Genomic DNA, 12,513 nt, shown 5'->3' with positions numbered 1-12,513 from the left:
ATGTCCCCCTGGGAGCTAAGGTGGAAGCCTGAGGCGAGCTGCTACTGCATCAGGGCAGCACAGAACAGAACACCAGACAGGGAGAGTGGGGGAGAGGAGGAGGCAGGAGATTCCACATTCCATATTCCAAATCTCAATATGGCTATTTAAAAATCCTTCCCGAAACCAAGTCCACCACAGAAAATATAATGAAACAAAAATAAAGAAAGAATATGTCACATTGTCATTTCATTATCAAACCACCCCCCTCCAATGAAACACACACACACACACACACACACACACACACACGCACGCACGCGCGTGCGCGCGCATTTCCACAGAATGCCTTGAAATTTTAGTTTTCTTCATGGTCACTGTAAACTGCAATATCTATCTATCTATCTATCTATCTATCTATCTATCTATCTATTTACCTGGTAACTAGCTGGGGTGGTATACCTGATTTAGCTGGAGACTTTGATTTGTGGGATTGACAACCTTATTATGCAGTGAGCTTATTATTGATATTATTCTGCTCTCGGTTGCCATGGCCACCTTGTGAGAGACATTCAATTTTCTCTCTTCCATCATCATTATCTATGAGGCCATCTGTTGTGGAAAATGAATTCAGCCTCATTTGCATGACTGATAAGCAATTTTTTTTTTTATCTATTTAACAGAAGGTCATATGCCGGGGATTTGGAGCTCGTGAAAAAAAATGTGGAGAAAAAAAAGCATATCGAGAGCATGAGTGGGAGTGTGTGCATCAGGGGACGCATGTGGAAGTGAAACAGATCCCTCAGGCCCGCGAGCCGATCGCACTGCATTTGTCAGTCCTGCCCGGGCGACATTTTTTCCCTAAGCTACTGCACACTAAGCAGAGAGAGAGCTTTCCTCGCAGCCTTCTTGAAGCCCCCTGATTTTTTTACTCATTGTTGGTGGGTGTATTTTATTTTATGCTTTATTCCCTGGACTATGGGTTATGGTGTCAATATTCACTGAAGACAAAAAGCAACCTTTTCTGCATCTCGGTGGTAGGCATATTCCTCATACTCCTTTCAAACTTGTGGTGGAAAAGGGTTTTCTTTTCTTTTGGTGTCTATTGAGCCAGCACAGTTAACAGCATTGAGTTGGTCTTTAACTTGGGAGCGGTTGTGGTCATGTTGCGAGGTATGTGATCTTCGTTAGGTTAATTCTGTGGACTTGGTGGACAGTGAATGTTTTCCCGGAGTCCAAGGGCTGCTGCTGCGGTGTCTATTGTTTGCTTCTTTTTAAAGTTATTTTTACAGCATGGCTGGGAACTGAAATGTTCCTGGGTGAGAGAGTTTGTAATCCACAGAAGTCTCTCTTTACAGCAAAATGGGTATTAAGATGCATGCCTTAACTGTGATGTTGTTTATTTAAAAAACTTGCTGCATGGACAATACTTGGATGATTTGCCAGGACTGAAGCAAAAACTTCCCAGAGACTTTACTGGGTTCCTTTCCATTACAAATAAAGCAGAGCATTGTTACAAAGCTGTTAAAGCACTAGATATTCTTGATGTAATGTTACATTTGCCTAGTGGTAAGAAAGTTGACTTACATTATCTAAACTGAGAAACTCAAATTAACTATAACCTAAATGTCTGAAGTTCATAGTGATGAAACATTATTTCAGTTGTAAGAGAAATATGTCTTCTAATGCAACTTAAATTAATAAACTAGAAGTTCAACCTGCAAACTTTAGTTACAGATAGACATTAATAAAGAAATAAATATATAGGCAAATATTCATATGATACTTATTCAAAATATAGAACACTGCTTTTGAGTTTAGTATTAAATTAGCCATGACAATTTCTTGTGCCACTAAAACCATTCTATGTAATCAGTAGAATTTTTAAGTTATTTATTTACTTTGAGCAAAAATATTTTTTATAAGAGCTCTTATGTTTAAGTGTATTTTACTGAACAAAATTAACTTCATAGACAAAAGCACCCTACCTCCACCCTTATAGGCATAAGGGAGTCTTTCTAATTTTTCAACTTTATAAAAGTTATGCAGCTTTTTAAATGATAAATAGAGCTTGTCTCCCTGCAGATAAAAATGTGATTACTTTAAAAAGTGTTTTGTACAATATCCTTTTTCGAAAAACATTTCCATTGCATCCCTGTAAGTTTTCACCTCTTCAGAACTTTGAATACAAAGTGTTGATTATATATGATACACACTACTAAGTGACATGTTCTAGGGAAAAGGATGTTTATTTTTTCTAACTGACCTGAAGGAAAGTGTATGATTCTCTGATCTCAAGTACAATAGGTTAATTGGTTGAAATTCTCCTTAAGGTTTTACTGTAGATACATACTTTCTTTATTAAAGACAATAGACAATTGCTGATATGTTTGTATAATAGTTTTTTACTTGATGGCACTTTTTAAAAACTCTTGCCACAGTATCACAGACTACTCATAAGCAAAGCAGCTGTTATGTAATCCCTCCTTTTAAAATCAGCCATTTTTTTATATTTTAGCTCGAGTATTACAGAAATGATTTCATTTTAAATACTAATTTCATACTTAGAAAGTTCAAAACAATAAAAACCTGATAGTTTGTGAAGATTATTTAAAGTGACATCACTTTTCTCAAAGGACTATAGTTGAAGCTTGGTAACGTGATACCTGGATCTATATTATAATATGAAGGATTATGCTGTTGCTTTTTGATCAGTACATGTAGTCTTCAGATTTGTAAAGGAAAATTGTCAACTTCTGAGAAAACTAGGAGGTAGCATAGTTGATTTTTCCCTCCCCCCCCCAAAAAAAGTTAATTACCAATCTTGGTTGGATTCTTCCTTGCCTCCCTGACATTTGACTGCTGCTAATTCACTGATTAATCTCATTAATGTGATTATAGTGGGATTTGGAGCTGGCTGCCATTGTTCTGTAGACAGGGCTATTCAGCCTGAGCACTTGCCACCTCATTCAGTTTTGCTGTGATTTTTCAAAGGCTGGTTGAGTGAGCTATTGTGAGCAAGGCTTCTCTCCCTTTCCCTTTCAGCACCGGGAGCTGTCCGCTGCTGATAGCAATTACATTCAGCAGTGACTGACTTCCTACTAGTTTACTGGCAATGTAAAAATGGCTCACTTTCATCACCTTAATGATTGTGCTCTTTGAGGTAGAAGCAAGAACAGCCTTGATGGTCACAATTGGGTGTTTTGAAGAAGGTGACAGAAAAGATATGCAATCTCTGTGTTTTATTTTGCACATAAAAATTTTACCCTACTTTCCAAATTACCAAACATGTGATTTCATTAAAATTACTTGCATATGTACAATTGTGAATTGAAAAACTGTAAACACTGGTAGACATGTCTTTCAAATGGAAAATATTTTTTGTAAAGGAAATTTATTTAATTATTGATAAAATTTATTTTTGAAACGATGAGCCAGGATTATCAAGATGAGCCAGTAAGGCAAAAAGTATACATGAAACATGAATTTCAACTTCTCTTGAGTTAGACTTGCATCCTACAGCAAAACTTAGGCTGATTTCACAAATGTGTGTTAGAAGCTGAGATCAAAGTTGAAGGCCCAATAATTTGTGACTATGTATGTGTGGTGTACCAAAATTCCTAAAGGAATATGAGCATACAGTTTCCTTTTGGATTGTAAAATTGAACAAGCATGATTTTAGGAAAATGTGGGCATTTTCAGAAAAGGAGCCTCTTCAGTGTCTGGCTTTCATTGTTCCTGTTGTGTTTTTCACCTACTTTATTTATTTATTTGTTTGTTTGTTTATTTTCTGTCTTGAAAATACTTATATTTCATACTTTACTACTGAATATGCCTGATGTTTTATGTCTGTTTTCTATGCCAATTTTCAATAGATTAGGGAAAATAAATAAGTTATTTTGCAACTTCAAGGCTTTTTAAACTTTTTCTATTTATTAAAACTATACTTAAAATTTAGAGTTAACACTCTATTTGTTGATTTGCTTTTAGAAATATTTGACATGTGTGATTAAAAAAGCCAAACCAGTTTTCTGTGAAAAATTTATTTTGTTGCCTAAATAATATTTTCAAAGTCACATGGGTAAACCAGATTTCCAACTCTACCTGTAGGATAATCTGATTTGCAGGAGAGGCATTGTTTCAAGAAACATAGTACATCACCTAAAATACTTTGTTTACTTATTATATATTTTGATGGCTACATTTTTAACTTCAAACAACTTAACATTTTAGTTACTTTTAAATATTTTATATTAAGAAACCCACTCAGTGGAATAAGAGGGACTAGCAAGACACATTTTGGTGCAGACCACCCTGCTCTGACCCTGAAGTGTGGCTCGTCGGGCTATCCTCTTGAGTTCAGGGCTACAATTCCAATGAATAACCGGATTTTCAAGTGTATCTACTACTTAGTCATGAAGTCTGCCTTGGTACAAAGTCTCACCAGAAGTCTGTCCAGGAAGCAAATGAATGGCAGATTCAGAAAGAAAGATCTTCAGTTTTGGTAAATTCTTATAATCCAATTACTTCTTATTATAATTTGATTGCAATAGTATTATGCACTTTCTTATGTTCAAGTTTTTTGAAAAGCCCTTTACAAAAATGTCTTCTTTTTGTTTTCTTTGAAAATATATGTAGCATTCCTCAGGAAGGAGTAAGAGAGGCTAAACTTGAACAAAACTTGCAAATGATTAACATATTTTTCAGCAAGCTGAGTTTCATCATAGTATATTCTTTACCACAACAATGTACCTGGCATTGATCTACATTTATTCCAAACTAAACTAAAGAGAAAAGATATCACAAACTAAAAATTGTGTGTGTGTGTAAAATTATTTTTTTTTATTTTCTTTTGAAGTGGCGGGGATAAATCACATCTAAGTATCATGTGTGGCTGATATAAAAAAAGATATTTTAAATTGGCCAACAGTACAAATTAGAAATAATGCCTATAATGGCCATAACTTGTACGAGAAATAATACTAAATACTTTTGTAGTAATTCATTGTATGATTTTCCTGATATCAGATTATTTTAAGGTTGTAGCTATACATTTTCCATTAGTAGGCTATATTTCAATGCAACATGGTTTCAGTTTGGAGTATGCTTTGTGTCCTGTCTTCTCTCTCTCTCTCTCCTTCCCTCTCCCCCACCCTCTCCCTTCCTCTCCCTCTCTCTTTAACTCTGTTTCTGTTTGTCTGTTTTTGCCTCCCTCTCTTCTCTCTGTGTCTCTTTCACACCTGCATTGTTCAAGCATACACAATAATTTTTCTATGCCTGTTTTCACAATGAAACTGTTTTAAGCTTTGACATCATAATGAGTCCTCAGGGTATCTGTGGAAGTAATCAGAGATGGCAGAGAAAATGTAAGCCAGGTGTTATAAAACTAGAAAGAACGCATAGATGCTTATTTATTATGTGAAGAAATACTGATAAGCATTGCTGTATTGGGCTGTTCTGTTAGAAGATTTTTCCTAAAATGTATCTCTTTAAAAAAAATCCCTATTCCCCACGTGGTGATTATTGGAAAAGTTGGGAGGGGGAGGAAAATATTTTAGTCCAAGTGTAAGGGGTGTTGTTCTGTGAGAAGACAGAATGGTACAGGGTATTCTCCTAAAGCATTTCTCGCTCTCAGACTGCAGTGATCCCCAGCAGGGCTGGGTGGGAAAGGAACTGGAGGCTCTGTAGTAAGCAGCATGTCTGCTCTCAACACGTCAGGCAAGAGGCTCGGGATTTAGAGGGATCGCCTCTGAAAGCTAGAATGAGGTGTTCTTGGTAACTTCAGACTTCAGTGCCGTCCCCCACGGAAACCACAGTCAGCATCGTGTTCTGTGGGAAGCCTGCAGTGGTTTATCACTGGTGGTGGTTCTGCCCTAGACTCTCCCTCTCCACAGTGAGCTGACAGTGACGGCGCTGGCGGGCACGGGTGGATGGAGTGGGGATGTATAGGGAAAAGCGATCAACACGTGCCAAGGGTTCTCCACAGCAGAAATAGCCCTGCATGTGTGGAGAAATAGGCTGCGGAACGCGTGTTGCTTCATGGCCACCAACTCTTCTGCAAAAAAGGTATCTCTTTCTTTCTATTTAAAGGTTGCCTATGATTTATCTGGTTGTTGCAACTTCCAGCCCTTTGGAATTATTTCACCTGATCTCTTAAGTACTTGAGCAAATAGTTGTTTTCTTGCCTACCTGACGATCTTCAGCTCTTATGTGATGACAAATTCTAACACTTCCTAAAATCGCATGGTTTGGTGTGCAAGGAGCCAACAATGGACTCTTTCTCCAACAGAGCTAGTCCTTCAGGATCATATCGTTGTGGGCAGGCACCCGATATACCTGCATGCTGCTGGAGTTGTCATTAAACAGAAGTCTGTGTCTGCAAGGCTAGTGTCCAGGGGCGAGGAGTGGGAGGTGCTAAGTAGCCTTTGTGATTTAATGTGCACTTTCACAGTGGTGAGTGTTAGAGAGGTTTGCAGGGAGTGCGGTGGCATAGTCGCTGCTGGACTAAAGCTTTTATTGCTTGACTCAAGAAGCCATCTATAAAACCAGCACTTTTTTTTTTTAATGGGAAAAATGCTAATGAAAGTCATATATCTATGTTCCCTTTTGTATTTTTGAAATCTTATTTGGTCTTGCCTTTTCAGATAGAACTTTTTCAGATATTTTTTTTTTACTTCCAACAAGACCGAATGGCTGATGATGTGTTAACTTTCTTGGAGAAATAGTTTTATGTCTTTTGTTTTAAGAGAAAGTGATAAAAGAAGCTCCTACTGAAGCAGAGCAGAGTGTGGTTGGCAACCCTGGAGAGGTTTAGGAGTCAGTTCCAGTTAACTCTTGTGTAACTGTTCTCCCATTTGAAGCACCAAGGCAGGATTTAGAGCTTCTTTTTGTTTTGATGTGATGCTAAGCAGTAGTACCATGTAAAACACTGTGGGTGCAGCTGACTTTGTGAGATTTCTTTAGCCACAGCATGAATTTGCCATAACATCAATGATGGTGGGGGGTATTTTTAGATCTACTGCCTAAGCCGGTAACAGTTCCCGGCCTGCCTCTGGTATTTAGAGTTCTCATCTATTACATTGAATACGGCACTGCACATGATACACATTCTGCTCTAGAGATTTAGGGGCCTGTGGGTACAATGTAAGAAGCATACAGCATGCATCCCCAATCTTGTCTGTGTTGCAAGCTTAATAAACAGGAAGGTTAGAAATTACCGGTTTAATCCACAGCCATCCCTCGAAAAATATCTAGCTCAGCGCTGAAGTTCCCTCCTGTACTAGGATTTGGGGAAATGGATATGTTTTGTAGTGCTTAGAGGATGCAGCCTGCCACAGGGTAAGTCAGCGGTGAGCTGGTCCTGCTCTGCGGCCATGGCCTCCCCGGGAGCTGCTGCCTGATGCCCAGCTCTGCCGCGAGGCTCGGCTCCCTCCACCAGGCAGCGCGGCTCGCAGGACAGCCTGGCCGGCGTTTAGTGGTGTCAACTTATTAATTTCCATCTTCGACTTCAGGCCTGTTAGTTTCCTGTCTGAAAGCATTATTACTTTTGTCCATGTGGCAAAATAATTAGCATACAGATGAGCAGTGGCCCGGCGTCTGAGCGCCGGTGGAGAGAAGATGTGCAGTGGAAAGTTGATTGGATGAATGCAGAACAAATGGTGGGCGTTCGGGAGCATTAGAAGAGTTCTGGAGTCCTGGAGCAGGGTGCGGGATTTTCTGGGTGAGTCCCCAAGATGGAAGGCAGGGTGGCCGCCCTGGGGACGGCTGCTTGTCAGCCGCCGGCCTAGCCGAAGCAGCCGGGGGCCTGCAGCCGCAGACCATGCATCTGGACCACTTTGTTTTGCGCTGCCTCAGGTTTCTCTTTGATGCTCCCTGCAGGTAAATATGTCCCGTCCTCCTTGTTGCTGGCTCCGCTTGCCAAAGTGGAGCAAAGTTCAACTCCTCCTGGTCAGCAACAAAAGAACGGTCCTTTGCTGCTGGTTTGGGGTAGTTGCTTCCTCTGTCTTCCCCTGCCTGTGTCTGCAAGTGAAAATTCCCGTGTAGGGATGACTGCTCTCAGATATTTACAGCAGCCATGATTCAAGGTGTTCAATTAATATTTTCTGGAACAGTGTATCCAGACTGGGAAGATTAGCTAATGCTGTTTCAGTTCAAGCTCAGATATAATTAGTTTTGCCAGGTATATATTTTTCCTAGCTGGAAGAGGATTTTTGGCTAATTTAACCAACAACTTAGGGGAGATTGTGAAGATCAAACTCAAGTTTGTATTGATTCTGTAGAATCCACAGATAGGAAATAGAAAAATTAGCCCAGCCTCTGATACTTTCCGTTCTTTTCGGGAAAAAATGGAAACTGGTTTTACAAACCAGTCTCCTGAGTTGGGAGATAAGTATTAGCCTGCTGGAATCCCAGTTCTGACACACATTTCTTATATAATTCTCTGGCTGTAATACTGCAATAGGGGTGTTTTAGTATCTAGTTATATATACTTCCTTTTCTGGGAATTCTCCAATAAATAGTTCTCTCTTGTTTTCATAATTTTTGCTCTCCTTAAAAGGTAAGCTTTTCATTTTAACTGACCTAATTATTTCGTGTTTCTATGGTGGAACTCAAGTAGGAATTACTATCCTTGAACTGCCTATTGACAGTTTCTTAAATATAGCAAATCACTTAAGGATTTTATTTTGTTTTTATTTTTAGGCTTTCTTCCTTTTTTTCTTCCTTCCTTTCTTTCTTTCTTTCTTTCTTTCTTTCTTTCTTTCTTTCTTTCTTTCTTTCTTTCTTTCTTTCTCTCTTTCCTTCTTTCCTTCTTTCCTTTTTCTTTTTTTTTTAAGAGTTGCTTTCCTTAAGCGGTTTCCCTTAGACAATGACAGCAACCATTTGACAGAAAATGCAACTTTTTGGAGGGTCATTTCTTCTGTTTAAAAAAACTACGCTTTTCCCCAAAAGAAAAAAAAACTCTCTTACAGAGAATCTAAACCTCAAACATAAGGTGCTGGAAAACATATTAACCCTTCGTGGGAAGCCCCTGACACTTGGCTTTGATCATTTTCCCCCTTGTGTTGCAAGTTTCTGAATACTCACACTGAAATCTTTATTTTTTTGCATAATAGATGAATTCTCTATTTTTATATCAATGCATATATATATATAATCATTTTAAATTTTATTTTTCAATTTGCTAGTAACAGTTTAGATTTTTATTTAACTCAACAGTATTAAATACCAAATTGTTCTCAGATTTATGAACTCTTATCTAGAGAAAAGAAATATTTTTATTATTTTGCCATTCTGTATTTCATTTTAGCATTGAGCCAAGCTTTCTCTGATTAAAATAACTGCTTTTAGTTTGGTGATGGATTATAACTTTCTTGGGACAAAATACGAGCATTAGTTTTTACTCTCAATGTGTCCATTTACAAACAGAAGGGAACCCTGGCGTGTCACCTCCCAGGCTTCCTTTGTGCCTGGCTGGCCCTCAGAGGTGTAGTCCAGCTTCTTTTTAAGGGCCAAAATTATGTCATATGAGTTTCCACTTGACAGACTCACTTGATGCCAGTATCTGTCACATTAGCTCTCAGGCACTGTGGAGTTGGGAAGGGCTTGCCTTCAAAGACAATGAAAGAATGAAGTCCCATAGCTAGAAATATGGTGGTGTACACCTGTCTGGGAGTGTGATTTCTAAGGCAGTCTCCTTCCTTTCCTTCCTCCCTCCCTCCCTTCCTTTCCTTTTTCTTTTCTTTCTTTTTTCTTTTTTTTTTTTTTTTTGGTTTACCTCTAAGGTTGAAGATCAACTTTGCAAAGAAAAGCACATTTTCATAGCAAATTTTTAAAGCAGTCAATGAGGTGCCCAAATATTCGCCAGAAATCAGGGCCTCTTTGCCTCAGTGGGGAAGAGGGGCTGGCATACGGGCAGCCTTCTACCCTGTGGGGTCTGTTCTGTGCCACGGGTGCCCAAGGGCCAGGCTCTGCCAGGGCTCCGTGGATTGTGAATGAAGATGGGTGTAAATATTTTTCTTTCAAGAGGTTATTTGGCCTTATTTCTTTAAAATTTTGTACTAGGATGTATTGTTGCACTCCCAGGAGTACTCAATTAATCTCTCCAAAGGTTTTGCGAGTGAGGGTGTGTATGTGTTTTTCAAACGCCAGTGTGGAAGTGTTGTGTGTAAGCTGACAATATTTCAGCCATTGGGTTAATATGTGTACCGTGCAAACCTGCTTTGGATGTATTTGTGTACTCGTTAATAGAGCTGAAAGGAACTTTATGGCTCAATATTACATACTGCTTGCTTTTTACTAAAGTCTGGCTGCTCTAGTCTCAAATTGTTTTAGAGAAAATTTCCTTAAGATTATTGGACATTTGCTTGAGATATTTTCAGGTTTGGAACGTCTGGTGTAGATCTCTAAATCAAACAACTCATGAATTAATAATTTATGGGTTGGGGGCTCTTTTTAGCCCATTGACAAAGATGTCCATTCTTGGATCTCTAGTGGCAGACACTGTTTTGGGTAGACCTTCACGCCATTACCTCAACCTAGATTCATAGTGTATTTTAATGGCACTCAACAAAACGGTTTTTTAAAAGTCAGCATTACTTCTCCACTCCAGGGCCTACTGCATCACTCAACCCTGAAAGGAATGGATAGTTCTTAGAGATTGACTTTAAATTTGGCCCAGTCCCCTCCCACCTGGGTACATGTATGCCTCTAGCCTGTGCCATCCGAACAGAAGCTGAGAGCACAGAGCATTGTCGCCATGAAACAATGCTAGCCAGACTGGTTGTGGAAATAATCGAGTCTGCAGGGCACCCCATAGAGAGCCATCAAATCAAGTCTGCTCTGGAGCTGTCTGCTAGATTGTGAACATTCAGAAATCAATGCTGCATCTGCTAGTGGACCCTCTGGTTCACTGAAACTCCCACCTGCCTTATGCATCTGGGCAAGAGCTTTTCAGAAACCAGTTTCCTTCAGGATAAATTTAATACGTCTTGAGGGCCAGGCACAAGCAAATTGATTCTATCGCTGCACCAGGAAAACTCATAAACATCTGTAAGAACACAGCTTTCAACAACCCCCGGATTAGGGGATACGATTTTGTGAAATATTCCAAGCCTACTCCCTTCATACCTCATGCCAGCATGGCATTTTTTAATTAGGAAGTTGATTAAAAAGGGCACGGTAGACCACGGATGTATGGTCCTTTGGCATCCATCCAACTGTTTGTTGTCTGGGTTGTGGAAAGTACTGCTCATCACCAGTTGAAGAAAAGAGGGGGAAATCATTACGAGCCTGAGGATGGGAAGATGGAATTGTCCTGATGTTTGTGCTAATGGCAGTTGGTTGTAGCTTTATCCATAGAAGCCTTTTCTGCAGACAGACTTGTTGGCTTCCTTCATGAAACCGTGATCATTTGTACTTTGGACACATACAGCACCTGGATGTATTACACTGAGGAATTCAGTGGTTCTGATGGTATGATAGGTCATAATTATTTGTGAATTTCTAAATTCACATTTATGTTTGACCTCATATCCTGTAGCTCAGAGTGAATGGTGAGAGTTGCCAGAGAGGGCTGTGCTGTTTATCTTCAAGAGTAACTGCTTTTTTTCTTTTTTCTTCTCTTTTCCTTTTTTTCTGAGGGAAATTCCTTTCTTCACTGTTTTTTTTTAATTTTTGGGCGTTGGAGTATATTATCAGAAGAATAAAATGTTATGTTTAATTGTAGTGCTCCTGCGGCCAGTGTGGTATGAATAAGTTGCGTGGTACGGATTTAACCCTATCCATCCCTCGTGTGGCATGGGCACTTTCCCAAGCCCACACACACCAAAGAAGTAGAAATAGACACCCACCAGTGAGCTCTGACAAACTGCTGACCCTGAGACCACTCATGTCTAGAGCAGACATTAACTCAGGGTTCAAGATCAGGGGACGACATCTTCCCCCTGCGGTCGGCGGGGGGGGTGGTCTGCTGCTGGGGTAGCGATTCTTTCTTTTGTTCTCTTTCCCATGGACCCTACTTACACGTTTATTAATTATGTTTAGATTCTGCATTTTAGAAGAGTTTAGTTAACAGCCTAGCTGGAGTCACTAACAGTGATGGGCAGCCCAGGGATTTCTCTCACCATCTTTTCCTGGAATAAAAAACATCAAAGTCAGTGTTGAAAATTGCAGGCATGCCTCCTTCAATTCAGCTGCTCCTTCCTTCTTAGCATATTGACTGAACACTTCATGCAACATGCGTGCACTGAGCACCTATTATGTCAAAAAAGCCAAAAAATGGAATTGACACCTAAACTTCTGACCCACGATGATTCAGAGTGTGTGTGTATATACATTTTAATAAATGTATATTCATGTATAATCTATAAAATAAATATATGTAGCATAGCTAATATTTTATATATTATATTGCATATGCACAACATATACGTTATGTTACATATAACATACATTATATGTTATATATTATATTTATAGATTATATACAAATATATACTTATTTTAAATATAAATATATATTTCTGAAAAAGGGTA

General features: G+C 39.1%; 1 protein-coding gene across 17 annotated transcripts in view; it reads left to right on the top strand.

The window, feature by feature from the left end:
• The first annotated feature begins 719 nt into the window (after positions 1-719).
• MYT1L (myelin transcription factor 1 like) overlaps positions 720-12,513 on the top strand; it is a 418,463-nt gene continuing 406,669 nt past the window's right edge. For 11 of the 17 annotated variants that reach the window (XM_073896934.1, XM_073896935.1, XM_025867562.2 and 8 more), the window contains exon 1: positions 5,654-6,045. The gene's annotated coding sequence lies outside the window, so the exon portion shown is untranslated. The other 6 variants (XM_073896936.1, XM_073896933.1, XM_073896929.1 and 3 more) reach the window with 5 other exon arrangements.

This window comes from Callorhinus ursinus, unplaced genomic scaffold (genome assembly GCF_003265705.2).
Source record: "Callorhinus ursinus isolate GAN/ISIS: 27379988/994484 unplaced genomic scaffold, GSC_fseal_2.0 scaffold10, whole genome shotgun sequence".
Classification (NCBI taxonomy): Eukaryota; Metazoa; Chordata; class Mammalia; order Carnivora; family Otariidae; genus Callorhinus; species Callorhinus ursinus.
This window is presented reverse-complemented; position numbering and strand designations above follow the sequence as displayed.